Source organism: Gobius niger (genome assembly GCF_951799975.1).
Source record: "Gobius niger genome assembly, chromosome: 24".
In the NCBI taxonomy this organism is placed as follows: domain Eukaryota; kingdom Metazoa; phylum Chordata; class Actinopteri; order Gobiiformes; family Gobiidae; genus Gobius; species Gobius niger.
The window spans coordinates 11,690,883-11,697,193 of NC_136875.1; positions in this window are offsets into that span (position 1 = coordinate 11,690,883).

A 6,311-nucleotide genomic window follows, 5' to 3' on the forward strand; every position below is an offset into this window, starting at 1 on the left:
TTTTACTTGATCTGTTACCAACTCTTTGTCCAATTGCTGGGAATCTTCGAAAGTTTACTTGATTTAATGCGAACACGAAGCCGCGTCAGGTTTGGATGTCGTTTTGTCGCACTGGTGAGAGTTCCATCTGAGATTAAGTTGAAAATCAGTGTGTGATTGGGAGAAAAACGGTTGTATCAGGAGTTTGAGGTTGAAGTCCTTTGTAGCAAATGCCTCATGTGGTACTTAAAGAATGTGTGATCAGCCACACCATGTGACACCTCAATGAGACTGAGGTATTCTGTCTATAATGGTGACGAACAGAACTGGAGACAAGGGGCAGCCCTGAGGGACGCCGAAACACACTGGGAACAGGTCCGACACTGCAGGTGGTGAACCTGCTCTGGTCATAAAGGGAACGGATGTATTAATAGATTTAGATGGAGAACCGACCACTCTGGCCTGTCAACTTTTTAATTAATGGCCATTCTAGGATACTGCAGCAAAAAATCACCATGATAGTAAAAATATTTTTATCAGAGTCATAGGGGGCCATGTAACCCAAATTACTTTAGGCTATTTTAACTCCTTTCCCATCTCTTTTCCTCAGACGGCCCATAAACGCCCATACAGCATTAACAAACATGGACATAATGCAGCAGCAAAGACTTTTTTGGCGACATGTGCCATTGAGCTCAGGCCTAGGAAATCAAAAAGAAATCAAGGCCTGGACGAGGCCCTTTCTGTGTGGAGTTTGCATGTTCTCCTCGTGTCTGTGTAGGTTTCCTCCGGGTGCTCCGGTTTACCACTACCACTAAAACATGTACAATAGGTTCTCCTCTGGGGCCAGGACTCCCTTGAAAAAGAGATTCTTAATCTCAGTGGGACTATCCTGGTTAAATAAAGGTCAATAAATAAATAAGATTGTTTGACCTCGGTCAGAAGCAAATAAGTTTGATGAAAATGTACACTTGAAAATGCAAAACTACTCAAACCTTGAAAACAGACTCAAACTTCAGGCTTCAAAACAATACTATGGCCAAAAGCTAAAAAAAAAAATAATAATAATAATTTTTTTGCAGGATGTACCCTGCAAAAAGTAGTCTTGAAATATAAGTGATTTGTCTTGATTTGGAATGTTAATGAACATACATGGGTCTCATGCATGTAAACACACCACGCCAGGTTGTGCCCCAAACAAACTCTCATTCATCCTGGCCTATTGTACATGTTTTTAGTGGTAGGGAAACCAGAGTACCCGGGGGAAACCTACGCAGACACGGGGAGAACATGCAAACTCCACACAGAAAAGCCCCGTGCAGGTGGGAACCCGGGACCTTCTAGCTGTGAAGCACGAGTGCTAACCACTGCACCACCGAAATCTGTCCCCGAGGCAATTGTTTTACACTTAAATTAAGAATAAACATCTAACAGTTGTATTTAAGTAATGACAAAATCTTTAGGCTTAATTTAAAGCAGTACTAAGTAACGTGTTTACCTTAATAAATCCTTTCCGTAGTCCCTGTGGGGGTAATACAAGTGTTTATGGGATGATTGGAGGGTCTTTCATCTCCCCCTGGTGTCTCTGGACAGAAAACCATGTTTGCAACTTGACTGTCACCGGTCCGGAGAAAGCAATACACACTAATGTAATCACGAAGAAGAAGCTAACATGCTAACGGGCAAAGCTAACTGCGGGCTAGCGTCACTTTAAACAGTATTTACAGCCAAGTTTGAGTGAAAAAAATGATTCCCATAGCATAATTGGATGTACAATATCCCTCTGTCCCTTTGTCTTTTCTGTCAGCGTAGTATTTACTCTCACAGACAATTAATAAGTAAAAAAAAATCACAACTTGCTATGAAACCTGCAGTTGCGCTTATGGCCTCTAGGGGAAAGAGTTACTTAGTACTGCTTTAAGTGTAAATATATTTCCTCGTGGACAGAATTCTTTGAATTATACAGCAAAAAGTAATCTTGAAATAAGTAAATGTATCCTTGATTTTACTGTCTAACATTTGAGATGTTTCCAAACCCACACTCCCAGAGCGCCTCACACAGGACACCAAGAGGAGCACAGCATGAACAGAAGTTCTGTCGTGGATAGAGCTCTGTAGATTGGAGAGCACCTCTGCTGTGAGGAGCAGTTACACCACATCAGTGATTTGAATTGGTAATCCTATGGTCACTGATCCTTCATCCCTATGTGTACATTCATAACTTTGTTCCAGTAACTATGAGCCTCAGGTTACACACATCAGAAGTAAAACATTTGAATACTTCTCGTACCACATGAGCGCAGCCCAAAAATCGAACAGACCATCACTGATCTCAGGGCCTTGGGACAGAATCCCATCAGCAGAGACGCCACGTTTGGACTTCTACCTCTCCAGTCCAGGCTCAGACCTCAAACACAACATCACTACTGCAATAACGTAGTACTGTCGTTACCATCCGCTGCTGTTACTACCGTCTTCCACTGGTCTCTATCAGGCACCGAGACCGAGAGACGCATCATACATTTCTGTGGGGCTTCACGGCACAGCTGCACATCGCTGTCAACAAGCCGGCTTCATTTCTTGATCTGGTTTGACAAAAGGTTATCAAGTTACGTTCGACTGTACATGTGTGTGGCTTTCTTCGATGACACCGATCCCTGCGTACCTGTACAGCATTTTCACATTTTCAATATCACAGTACTGCATCTAGAAGTGCATTTGTCGTCAGCCCCTTTCGATGTTTTTCACTCGACAAATCCGTCTTTTCGAATCTGCACATGACTTACCTTTTAGCCTTTTGACATGTGATTCAGGTCTGGTGAGATTTGAAATAAGTGGTTGGATATCGTGTGTGTGTGTGTTTGGGGGGAAAAAAGGTGTTTTTTAATAAGTTTTGTTTTTGCATCACTTGAAATAAAATACAATTGAAACAGTTTTTGGAGTGTGTTTTAAATTTGGGTTTAGAGAATGGGGATTTTTAAGGTTAATTTTGAAATTTGACCTCACCTACATGTGGTCCATGAGTTGACAACAGCTGAAAACATCTGGATTGTTTGACGGCTATTGCTAACGGACTTTGAGAAGTTGCCCGGACTTGCCGACTGTCCGCATACGTTAGGATTGAACGCAGCTTCTCCTTTTTATTTCTATGGGTAAAATACAAACAAATGTTATTACTTTTTTGGCATAAAACGTTAAATAATGCACCTTTTGTATAAGTTAAGCGTAGTAGTGACTATCAGTGACTGGACTGGGTTGATTGAATCGGGGCCCCTTCCGAAACGAGCAGATTGGTAAGAGGTCTAGCGCCAAACCGGATGTGCGTCAGCGTCCGCCATGATAAGAAGCTTCCAAATTGGTCTTTCACTTAGGAAGTAATTAGGAAAAAGAGGCTGCTTCCGAAACGGGCAGATTGCTAAGAGCTCTTACGCCAAACCGGATGTGCGTCAGCGTCCGTCATGGCAAGTTGCCTCCGAATTGGTAAGTCAGTTAGGAAGTAGTTAGGAAAAGGAGCCTTGATGCTAACTATCATAGCCACTTTAGCATAGGGACCTCTGATGCTAACTATCATAGCCACTTTAGCATAGGGACCTCTGGTGCTAACTAACCAGTGATTAGGAGCTATGTGCCATCCCACAAGCCACTGCGCCAAATCCCCCCACCCCCCTCGCCCCCACCCTCGAGTGATTCATGCGCAACCACTGTTGATTGACAGGAGCACATTTAATAATAAAAATAATAAGATTCTGCACAAACCAAACTTTATAAAAGTGATAAATCCATGTTGTCGTCACCACAGCTCAGTCACATGTCAGTGTCAAAGAGGAAACGTTAACACTTTAACCTTTCTCCTTAAATGTCTTTGTTTGGACACTATGTTGTTGTTGGACACTGTACACTAGGGGGCGACATGCGCTTTTGTTTGACCTACACTCCACCAATAACTTTAAAGAAGAAGAAAAACAGCTGTTGGTGATGTCACTTCCCTTTCCCCTGTTTAAGGATGGACGGCTTGTGCAAATGCTGCTGAAGCTCTAGTTCCCTAACTGCACAGATCTAACAGTCGACCCCATGAAAGGTTAAGGAGTTAGTTGCTAGTGTTAGTGCTTAGAGGCTATAATTTGATGGTTTCGGATTGAGCCGAAGCCTCAATGCTAACTATCTTAGCCACTTTAGCATAGGGACCTCTGGCGCTAACTAACTGGTGATTAGGAGCTATGTGCAATCCCATAAGCCACTGTGCCAATCCCCACACCAACAGCCGCCTCAGTAAATGGTTTAAATGAAGACAGTTTGTGCTTTTGTTTTCATTTAGTAGAAACTTAAGCCACATGGATAATTTGCTACTGTAGCTTAATGAAACAGCTGTTGAAAATAATGCTAAAGGGAAATGTGAAGGATCATTTGGATTTTTTTTCTCCTTAAATGTCTTTATTTTGACACTGTGTTGTTGTTGGGCACTCTACAGTAGGGGTCGACATGCGTTTTTGTTTGACCTGCACTTCACCAATAACTTTAAAGAAGAAGAAAAACAGCTGTTGTTGATGTCACTTCTCCTTCCTCTGGGTAAAGACGGTCGAATTGGGCAAAAATCTCTGAAGCTCTAGTTCCCTAACTGCATAGAGATCTAACAGTCGACCCCATGAAAGGTTAAGGATTAGTTGCTATTGCTAGTGCTTAGAGCCTATAATTGCATGGTTTCAGACGCAGCCAAAGACATTACACTTCTATCTATAGTAAGACTGGAAAATACAAGATGAAAAGCTAGCACATTTCTATGGTATCAGCTAGCCGGCATTAAAAACAGTGTGACCCGCTCCACAGAGCACCTGAGGCAAATCACTTATAAAACCAGACTAACCATATAAATGTCTGTGTTGATAGAATAATTATATTTGAGCAGCATCTGCTTCGTGGTTGCATAAGCTACGCAGCGGCGGAGTGATCTGCTAGAAAATAGTCCCTCAAAATGCGATCATTGATGTGATGCAAGGTCAGTTATATTCCAAATATTACTCTATGGACACAGACATTTATATGGTTAGTCTGGCGTTATAAGTGATTTGCCTCAGGTGCTCTGTGGAGCGGGTCAGACTGTTTTTAATGCAGGCTAGCTGATACCATAGACATGCACTAGCCTTGCATTAGCCTAGCGCCACGAAACTGTTCAAACATAAGAACTGCATGAATTACAAAAAAAATATCTCCAGGTACCAGCAACACTCAACAATTTGGACTCGGATTAACAACATTTTGAGTGACAGTGCAGGATTTTAGAGGCAGTTGTGGTGAACAGGTCTGAGCTCATTCTACACATTAAGACATGGCTAGAACATATAGGGGGAGGAAAATACTTAGTTTTAACATTTTTAAACTCTGTATAGTCCCTTTAATGGAAACATAGAGGAGAAACAGCCCTGTGCTGGTTAGGCCTCGTGGCTGCTAGGTTTTTAAGGTTTTCCCCAACTCTTGTCTCCACAAAACCAGTCCAATATTGTGAAGAAACAATGTACCTAAACCAGCAGCACCTGGGTGACTGATGAGGCCCTTTATGTAGGGAAATCTAACTTTCAAGCACATGTTCACCAGCGCCCCCTAACGGCTGGGAGGCAGGTACATTTTGGCTCCTACAGGAACAATAAGGTTCACCCTTCACAGTCTGGCTGCAGCAATGCCTTTTTCAAACCACCAGATGTCACTCTTTGACCACTGTGTTCCAACACATCACAGTGGCAGTGACATTTGGCCATGATGGTGTTAAGTACAGGATGAAACATATTTTTTGTTAAAGGGGTGAGATAAAATACCCTCCCTCCTCCTTTTCAGACGGACTGAAAACTTAAAACGAACTAAATGCAAGAATGTGTTTTTTAATCTCTTAACCCTCACCTGAACCGAGCACATTTTCTCCAGTTTGGCTAAAACAAATCTAAAAGCTTCAACACAGCAACAACGCAAGGAAAAAGATCTGTTTAGATCAGTCTTGTAGGTCCAAATGAGGCGCTGCACTGGCCTTTAGGCTGTAAGCTTTTAGATTTGGGTAAAGGTGAACTGGAGAAAAAGAGCACTTGGTTAAGGCAGGGGTTAAGAGGTTAGATAGAAACAGACATAAACATGAATGTGTGTCGAGCCGGTCATTAGGAGCATGTGTGTAATGTTCTGCATAATTGTACGTCACAATGGCCTCATTCTTGACATTGAATTATGACTCACAATTTTGATCTTTTTAAGGTTTTTAACTGTCCGAATAAACATGAATTCATTCGGTACGAAATAAAATTGCTTCAAAGGCATTTAGACTTGACCCTGGAGTGTTATTAGTGGCCATTAGA